The sequence below is a fragment of the Oratosquilla oratoria genome, chromosome 28, assembly GCF_046742065.1.
Source record: "Oratosquilla oratoria isolate Oo_2021 chromosome 28, ASM4674206v1, whole genome shotgun sequence".
Classification (NCBI taxonomy): Eukaryota; Metazoa; Arthropoda; class Malacostraca; order Stomatopoda; family Squillidae; genus Oratosquilla; species Oratosquilla oratoria.
This window is the reverse complement of record NC_134804.1, coordinates 53,422,065-53,432,430: the sequence shown is the minus strand read 5'-3', so window position 1 is coordinate 53,432,430 and position 10,366 is coordinate 53,422,065.

Here is a 10,366-nt window from a genome sequence, read left to right as displayed (position 1 = left end):
AAACATACATATATATATATATATATATATATATATATATATGAATATATATGTGTGTATATATATATATATATATATATATATATATATATATATATATATATATATATATAGTGCAGCAAATTGGTGCCAGTGAGAGAACAGTGCGCTGGTGGGTGCCAGATTTTATGAGGAGGGAGGGAACAACCTACCATCTTCAAAACCAAGGTCTGGTAGGCCTAAGAAGACTTTGGGTGGGGCCCACAATATTCTGAAACGTACGTTGGACACTACTCCAAGGACCAAAGCCAGGGAAATCAAACAGGACAACCTAGACCTGTTTGGCGATGTGTCTATGAGGACAGTACACCGCCGCATCAAGGACTTGAATTACAAGAGGCGCCGCCCTGTGAAGAAACCCATTCTAAAGAAATCCAACATGGCCAAGCAGGTCGACTTTGCCGAGAAATATCGAGATTGGAGTCAGGATGACTGAATGAAGGTGCTGTGGAGTGACGAAAGTAACTTTACTATTGTGGATGGGCGGAGCGGCAATGTATACCCGTGTCGGGGGAGTGACCCACTCGACCAACGCTACACACAGGGTATCGTTAAGTTCCCGGGCTGGCTTATGTTTTGGGGTGCTTTTAGTGGATTTGGCAAGAGTGAATTAGTGTTGGTGTCTAAGCGGTTGGGTGAAAGTGTTAATGTATCCTCAATCGGTGTTGAGTGGTTATATTAGACAGAACTTAAGGCGGAACACCAAACTCTATGCAACACCTTTTTCATTTATTAAACAAATTCACTTCTTCACAATTTCTTCTATATTTTACGCAATGTCAATCACTTCTTCAATTATGATAAATATTTAATAACTTGAACACTATCATTTTGTTTGTGTCTATCTGCCGTGATATTAGTTCCAAGCTATCTGAATATCACTCTGTTTGTAAACCACAGTGCACTATTTTAATGTCTCTGTACGTATCATCGGACCGACGCCTCTCGGAGGTCCGCGCTTGACTTTTAAACTCCGGAAACGATTAGGTCATCACTTCTCGAGTTGCCATACTCACTTATCATTTAGAGTTTGTGTATGCGAGACCATAATCATTAATTAAGGTTACTATCCTGGGGTTACAAATCATCATTAGATATAATTCTTAGTATATATATATATACAGGGGGTGGCTGTTAATATACGTCTTTTTGTGTGTTATGTCTGTGTGGTTACTGGGATGCTCGTGTGCGTTCGTACGTCTGTTGCTTGGCAGTGCCGGTCGCACGGGCGCGAAGTGCTGAGTCGGCAACCACCCAGTCAGCAAGTTTGAGAGGATGCGCTTGGTGACGGACAGTCGGGCGGACAAGTGAGTGAGTGAGTGAGTGAGTGGGGTGAGTGAGTGAGTGAGTGATATTACTCATCATGTATATGGTGGCGTATACATATCGCCCTCCCCCTGGGGTTAGGTGGCTCCCGGCACCTAATGTTACATGGTTAAGAAAATATCTATACATATATATGGTTATATAGTTATAAAGTCAGAGACACAAAATCTTGGGTGGATATATGTGGAGATGGGGAGGTGTGATGTTGAAGTGATTGTGGGGTCCCAAGAGGGCATTTTGAGCTAGAACGATGGGTATGCGATGTTGTGTCTCTGAAAAAAAAAATATGTTTGTGTCTCACCAACATTACATATATTCAACTTTTATCTAAGAGTTTTTGTGACACTTTCATATTATTTCTAACAAACTCTTATCTGTGAGTTTGTATGTCAGTATCTGTCTTTTCTGAAACTCTTATCTATGAGTTTGTTTGGCACAATCTGTCTTTTCTGAGGAACTCTTATCTATGAGTATGTATGTCACTATAGTAAGGTAAGATATTGGTGAGACACAAAGTTCAACTTAATCTAGGTTTACAATAATTTGGGAAAGGGGGGTTGAAACTGTTTGATGGTCTTATTTCGTGCAAAGGAATTTGGTTAGTACCACTAATATAAAGAGGATGATTAAGATTGAGAGGGCAGTGGAGGCATAAGGTAATATTTTATAATGTAGGTCTAAGGAGTCCATATCAAGAATAGTTGATTTGTTCAGGAGATGTACCATGTCTATCTTACTTGGGAGGATGGTATCGGGGATCTTAGGGAGGGGTGGGAGTGTTAGTTGGGTTATGGGACCTAGATCGTGGGTCATGTTGGTGTAGTACTTTGTTGGTGGAGTTTGTTTGGGAGGAGCATTGAGTCCATCATGTAGATGTGGCAGGTGTCAGGTAGAGTGATAGAGCCGTTGATCTTATGATGGAGGGTGGTTTGTGTAGGCATATCACTGACACTAATGTGGGGTGGGGAAGAAATATGAAGTGTTTATGTCCTACGTGGGTGTGGTGTATTTGAGTGTTGTCTGAGAAGCGAAAGTCACACGTCTCGGAAAAATTGACTTTGGGTGTTGTGAGTTCTGAGAGGCAAGGTTGGGATTTGGTTAATTGGAAATGGAAGGGGTAGGCTGGACAGATATGGAAGTTGGGTCGTGCTATCTTGCAAATTGCCATGGTTGTTGACGATCGCTCCTGATATCAAAATGGGAATGGAGAGGGAGAGGGGGACGAGGTGAAGTAGTAGGAGTATGGGATGCATCCTGTGGATGAAGGTTATGTTTTAGTGAATGAGGATATGTCTATCTGACTCTCGCTAAGGTGTCGGAAGGAAGTGGAGAAGTTTTGATAGATATGCGGAAGGGAGTTCTTATTGTAAATGGGCCATTTTAACCTCCACTGAGAGATGCATGACGTCCTGCATCTTCAGGGGCGAGAGCTAGAGTGCATGTTTAGTTGCGTCGACGCAAAGTCATGGGATGGGACTTGCGCTTGGGTGAGTTATGTGTGAGTGCGGTAGGTGGGTTGTAGGTGGGGGGTGGGGTTGGGTCGAGGTTGAGTTTAACTTTTCTCAATTTCTCTCCATGTATGGTTACGGTTGTGTGATCGGAAGGATCTGTTAGTAGGAAAACATTGTTAGGGAGAGAGCTTGTGACCGTGAAGGGGCCTAAGAACTTGGGTTTGAGTTTGTTAGTCCTGCTTGAGTCTTTGACCATGACTGTGTCTCCAAGCGTTATGTCAATTGGGGATGACCGTTTGTGTTGTTTTGTTTTTGTTCTTTCTTGGGCTCGTTTGAGGTTTTCTCTGACTTGCTTATATATGGTTTGCATACCTCTTTTTAGGCATTGGGTGAGGTTATCTAGATTGTATAAGGGTGGTGGTGGTTGGTTGAAGATTTGGTAGGGTAGGCGCATTCTCTGGCCAAAAATTATCTCATGTGGGGACATCTTTGTTGCGGAATTGACTGTGCTGTTGATACTGGCTTGCACCTGTGGTAGCCAATCTTCCCAACTGTTCATGAGATCGTTGACCAAAGGTCTGAGGACTTCAAGCACTTTGCGATTGGTGTGCTCAGTTAGTCCATTCCCTTGTGGGTGGTAGGCAGTGGCGAAAGTTTGATCAACATTGTAAAGATGTGCTATTTCGCGCATTACTTGGTTCTTGAATTCTGAACCATTGTCAGATAACATTCGTGTGGGAATGTTGTATCTGCAGAATATATTATTAACTAAGGCTTTGGCTACAGTCTCTGCTGTTTTGTCTTGTAATGGGACTAGGATGGTGTATTTGGACAGATAATCGACTGCCGTGAGTACATAATTGGAACCTTGATGGCTCGTTGGCATTTTCAGTAAGTCAATGCCAAGTGTTTCCCATGGTTCAGCAGGGAGCGGGATGTCTTTGATATTGAGTTGTTTGGGGTCAGGTCCTCTGAATTGATTGCAAGTCAAACATTGGTCTATATGCGTGGTTATGTCTTTTTTCATATTCGTCCAAAAATATGAATGCCTAGCAGTATTCAGTGTCTTATCCCTGCCTGAGTGACCTCCCATTGCACTGTCGTGCAATATGTGTAGGACCTTGGGAACTCAGACTCTGGGAACGACAGTTACTTCCCTGTCATTAGTGGTTCTCCTTATGATTCCGTCGACCAGTTTGAGTTCGTCTATAGGGACAGGTGGTCGGGAGTGTAAGGGAGTTCTTGAAAGGAGATGCTGTTTTATTTGAGACCATGTCGGGTCATTGTCTGTTTCATCTCTAAGTTCTTGCATCGGAATGCATGTTGTTTGTGTTAGTGATGAGACGTGAGTTTGTCTGCTTAAAGAGTCAGCTACTATGTTAGCTTTTCCCGCTAGATATGTGATCTTTGGATCGAAGTCCAATAGGGTGGTTTTCCACCTAGCAATTCTGCCATGTAAGTCTTTAGAATTAAAGAGGTAGACTAGGGGTTGGTGGTCTGTGAAGATGTTTATGTTATATCCTAGTATTAGGAATTTAAAATGTTTGAGCGCCCAAATCATAGCTAATCCTTCTTTATGAGTAGTTGAGTAGTTGCTTTCAGCCTTATTCAGTACTCTACTTGCGTAGGCGATGGGGTGCTCTTTGCCGTTTTCATCCTTCTGCTGAAGGACTGCGCCTATTCCTTTAGAGGAGGCGTCGGTGTAAAGAAGGAATTCTTTCTTCATGTCAGGGAAGGCTAGGACAGGGGCTGTGGTAAGAGCATGTTTAAGGGTGTCGAAACTTTGCTGTTCCGCTTCAGACCACTTATATGTTTCGCCTTTCCTTGTGAATTTGGTTAGAGGGGATGCAATTTCTGCAAAATTTCCAATGAAGTGTCTGTAATATGATGCTAGTCCTACGAAACTTCTAGTTTCATCTACGTTTCTGGGGGTTGGGAAATTGTTTATGGTATCTATCTTATCTGTGGTGGTATGGATGCCTTGGCTATCTACCTTATGGCCTAGGAAGGTGAGTTCCGTCTGTAGGAATTTACACTTTCCTAGTTGGATTTTCAATCCTGTGTTTTTGAGTCTTTTTAGGACAATCTCTAGTGTGTGAAGGTGGTCAGTTTGTGTGGGACTATAGATGATGAGGTCGTCTAAGTAGACGAATAATGAGATTCCTATCATGTCGCTGAAAATGCGGGTCATCAACCTTTGTTGGGTTAAGGGGGTATTCTTAAGGCCAAAGGGCATACGCTCGAAATGGAAATGTCCCTTGTCAGTGGAGAATGCAGTTACGGGTTTAGATTCATCGGTGAGCTCGACCTGCCAGAAGGCTGACTTAAGGTCAATTGTGGAAAAAACTGAATTTCCATTACCGATGGATTGTAAGACATCTTGCATGGCGGGGAGGGGGTGTGGGTCAGATTGAGTTAGGTGGTTAACTTTCCTAAAGTCAACAACAGGGCGTAAAGTTCCGTCTTTCTTTGGGACTAGGAAGAGGGGACTGTTCCACGGACTTTGGGAGTGAGAAATTACGCCTTGGTGTAACATCTCGTGCACACTGTTGTTGACTTGTGTTTTCCTACTGTGGGGTATGCGGTAAGCGGGGGTGTATGGGGGGGGGTGTTGGGGTGAATTTGGATGAGATGTTTGATTATATCACATTTGCCTAAGGGTTCGCCTTCTAAGGCGATAGCCGATCTATTCCTTTGTAGGAGGGTCAATAGCTTGTCATTCATCTCTCCGTTTGCTGATGTTGTGATTTGGTTGGGGTGGATAGGGGTGAGGGTTTGTGGTGGTCTTACAGTGTTGATGTGTTGTGGGAGTGGTTCCTGGATTGGGGAATTATGGAGATGGACTGAACAAATGTTTGTGTTCTTCCTGATTTTGCGGTGTTGATCGGAGAGATTTGTTAACATAGCTAGGGTGTGTTTATTTTCTGATACTATATCCCAGGAGGACTCCAAGGTTATGTTATTTATTCTTGACGTATCTGGGTCAATTATGACATCATGATGTTCTATTGCTCCGGGTATGTATAGTGGAACTGTTATTGAATGTCTAGGGGGTATAATGACTGTGTTAGACATTAGTGCTTTTGAGGTGACATAAGGTGGTGGACGGAATGAGTAGCTCTTAGTTGGAGAGGGTTTATTTAAGCTAGATAGATATGAAAGAGGTTGTGTGTCTGGGTCGGGTGTTTCAGGAAGTGTTGACTCATTACTTTCATCTCGGAAGGAGATTTTGTTGGTATCTAAGTTGATGATGGACTTCCAGTCTCGTAGGGACTTTAAACCTATTATACCTTGTTGGTCGAGACTCCATTCATCAGCTAAGTGGAAGGATGTGAAACCTACTTGGGAATTGTTTACCTCTATGTTTAAATCAATCATATCGTGAAGTGATATGGTAGATCCTTCTATCAATAGACCTTCCGTATTCGAATACTGGATTTGGGGTGGGTCATTTAGTGCTTCGTAGAGAGCTCTGGGGATGAGGTTCAGGTTTGTTCCTGTATCAACCATCATGTCAACAGTAATTTGATCTAGTGTTACCTTTAGAGTGATATAGTTGTGTGATGTGTTAGACGTTCCTATGGTGGTCTGGTGCGTGAGGCTGGCACATGTTCCCCCAATCGGTGTTGAGTTGTGCGTGTTGTGTGGGAGGAAGGTGTTTGTCGAGGTGTGGTGACTTGTTTGTTTGTTCTCTGATGTGGTTGTGGTTGTGATTTTTGTTGAGAACACTCGTCGTTGGAATGAGTTGTGGTTTTGTGTAGGTTGCAGTATTTGCCTGGTTGTGTTGGTTTTGACATGGTGGGGGGTCTAGGGGTGGGTGGGAGTTGTTTGGTTTGCTGTTGAGCTCTACATTGGGAATCAGTGTGGGAGGTAGTATCATGAATTTAGCAAGGGGTAGCGCGGTGTTGTACCTGTGGGTGTTGGTATTGTTGCGCTCTACATTGGGAATCAGTGTGGGAGGTAGTACCATGAATTGAGCAAGGGGTAGCGCGGTGTTGTGCTTGCATTTGTTGTTTCTGTATGCAGTCCCTGGTGTTGTGACTTGTTGAAAGATGGTAGGAACACCAGTTAGATGGTTGCGCTAGATTGGGGCTAGGGGGCTGTTGTGACTGAAGGCTATTTAGTCTAGCAAAATGGTGCCGGTCAGAGAGGGAGATGTTGCAAGCGTTAGTGATATCTAAGATGTAAGTATAAGCTAATGGGTTACTAGTGTTTAAATCCCTTTTTGCGGCTTCTCTTTGGCACTTTGGAGGGAGTTGGGAAAGATAGAGACCTATCTCTATTAATGAGCATAGGTTTTCCAAGGTCATTACCTTTTTACCTGTGGTGGTGTCTGTGTAAGTCCATGGGCTATTGTTGTACAGATTTTCCCTAATTTCTTTAATTGTGTTAGCAACATTATCTTTGATCGTGGTCTGTTTTAGAACTCTAGTATTATTTAGAAATGTGAGGAGAAAGGTTATGTTGTTTGTTTGTTTGCTTTGAAAGACATTTAACAGATGTTGCTAATAATCGCTATATGTGATCCCACTCGCGATCAAACTGTCTAGCATCCGAGCCGTGGACCTATGTTCCTCCGATGCTTCTATTTTCTGGCGGCATAGATTTATCTTATCTAAGTCAGAGTAGTTTGGGTTTTTAGAAAAGAAAAGATCACATGCTGTCAGGAAGTCTGTGATGGAGAGTCCGCTAGCTTGAGAGAAGGTTGGGATTTCGGTTAGAGGGGTGATGGTTTGGTAATTATTGATTACTGTAGGTTGGAGTTGTGGTTGAGGATGTTGCGATGGGGTTGGGGCAAGGTTAGGTGGTGGGTAGGGATGTGAGGTGAAGGCAGGTTGACTTGGGAAGTTGGGAGAAGGGAAGGCTAAGTTTTCGTATGCATGGGTTGTGGGGTTCAGGGATTGTTGCTGGGGGGTTGAGGTATGGGCGGGTCGTTGATGAGGGTCTACATGAGAGTGAATTTGGGGATGCGGGGAGGTGTGGGGGGGTCGTTGTTGAGGGTCGACATGAGAGGGAATTTGGGGGTGCGGGGAGGTGTGGGGGGGTCGTTGGTGAGGGTCGACATGAGAGGGATTTTGAACTTCTGGTGCTGAGTGGGGGAAGGGGTTGGGGGGTCAATATGAAGGGGAATCAGGGGGGTTGGGATGTGGGGGGTGGTGGTTGTTGAGGGTTTAGATGATGGGTAGGTTGAACTTCTGGTGTGGAGTGGGGGAGGGGGTTGGGGGGTTGCTGTAGTTGGGAGGGGTTAAAAGGGTCTTCCCGTGAGTGGTCATGGTGAAGGGGTATGTGGTCATAGTATTCCTCAGGAAGTATTTGAGAATCTGCCTTAGTCGTGGCATGGTCTTGGTCTTGAGAGGGTTTATCTTCTTTAGATGTGGAAAGAAATCCTTGAAGTAAATTTCTGACCTTGGCTCTCGTACCTGTAGCCATGTTAGTGTCTAACTAGAGATGCATGTATGACTTAACAGGCATAGAAAGTAGTTAGGTGAAATAGGAGGTCTAAGTTGAAATAGTTAAATTAGAAATATTTGGTATACATTATCTAAGGGGTAGTATGTTATGGTTAGATAAGAGGGGGGGTATAGGGTTTCAATGGGTATACAATGGTATAATTGTAAAATGGGTTTACAGCAGTAATGTGGTAATATTGCAACAAAAAATATAATTACATATATTAAAATAATATATAAGTTATTGTAAAAGGTAAAAAGATATACATTATAAATGGGCATATAATGGGAATATATGATATTGGCAAGAAAAAAAGTAATGTGATTATACAGGTTATTGTAAAAGTTGAAAATATATTATTCTAAATAATAAATTGGGAAGGTACAAGATAGAAGTATGCAAAAATGTTTTTAACTTAATTATGTAACTTAATTATGTAACTTAGTTTTGTAAAATTATATTTTTGTTTGAATTATTAAATTACTAGAGACTGAATTATTAATCAAAGAAGGGAAAATGAAGTTAAGCTATCGTTAATTATTGGTGATATAAGGTGAAAGTGAATCTTACAAGATTGTCTATATAATGAACATTAGAACACCTTGAAAGGTATGATTGGGTTTAGGTATATTGACGTATGTGCAGGTCCGTCAGGTGCGGCTGTGGCGGCCCGTAGACTTGTTTGTCCTTACGTACGAAGATTGGGAAGGTCTCACTGGTAGTAGGATAGTTGGTAGATATAAGAGTTCAGTGGTGTGCAATTACCTCCAGGTGAGGATGCTTGCGGGGAGGTGCCTCATTGACGTTCTCGTGAGAAGGGAGAGAAGGCGAGTATCAGGGGGGGGGTTTGATATTTAGGTTAGGATTATTATCATTATTCAGTTTTATGAGGGCTGGAAATATTGTGATTTACCTGTAATTTGTGGGTAGTTGGGAGGTGGAGCCGGTGATGACGACCTACGTATAGTGCACTGGGTTGACTGGGTCTTGACTAAAGTCGTGTGGTGTAGGTGCAGTGGTCAGCACGTATCGTTCTCGGGTGAAGACGGTAGGGAGTGAAGGGAAGTGACTGGACACGGCGCTGTGTAGAGAGAAGAGGCTCTTGAAGGGCAATCAGAACTTATTATTGTAGATACGGGATATATTGTTTTGGAGCTCACTGCCGCCAGGTGGTTTGAAATCTAAAGTCCTAAATTTCACCACCGATTCGAAGAATGTGATGGTTGGAGTTGGTACCGCCGTCTCGAAGGGAGCGGTTGGTGGAGGGAGGTACATAGAGTTGCGTGTGTGTGACGAGATCTTCGCGGTGAGGAGACCTTGATATCCTTTCTTCTGGTAGGCGTGGCTTGAATGGCTGACGATTTTATTCGGTTTTCTTCTCTTGAGACGTGGGAGCGAACACTGCTGCCGCCATTTAATGTATCCTCAATCGGTGTTGAGTGGTTACATTAGACAGAACTTAAGGCGGAACACCAAACTCTATGCAACACCTTTTTCATTTATTAAACAAATTCACTTCTTCACAATTTCTTCTATATTTTACACAATGTCAATCACTTCTTCAATTATGATAAATACTTAATAACTTGAACACTATCATTTTGTTTGTGTCTATCTGTCGAGATATTAGTTCCAAGCTATCTGAATATCACTCTGTTTGTAAACCACAGTGCACTATTTTAATGTCTCTGTACGTATCATCGGACCGACGCCTCTCGGAGGTCCGCGCTTGACTTTTAAACTCCGGAAACGATTAGGTCATCACTTCTCGAGTTGCCATACTCACTTATCATTTAGAGTTTGTGTATGCGAGACCATAATCATTAATTAAGGTTACTATCCTGGGGTTACAAATCATCATTAGATATAATTCTTAGTATATATATATATATATATATATATATCCAGGGAGTGGCTGTTAATATACGTCTTTTTGTGTGTTATGTCTGTGTGGTTACTGGGATGCTCGTGTGCGTTCGTACGTCTGTTGCTTGGCAGTGCCGGTCGCACGGGCACGAAGTGCTGAGTCGGCAACCGCCCAGTCAGCAAGTTTGAGAGGATGCGCTTGGTGACGGACAGTCGGGCGGACAAGTGAGTGA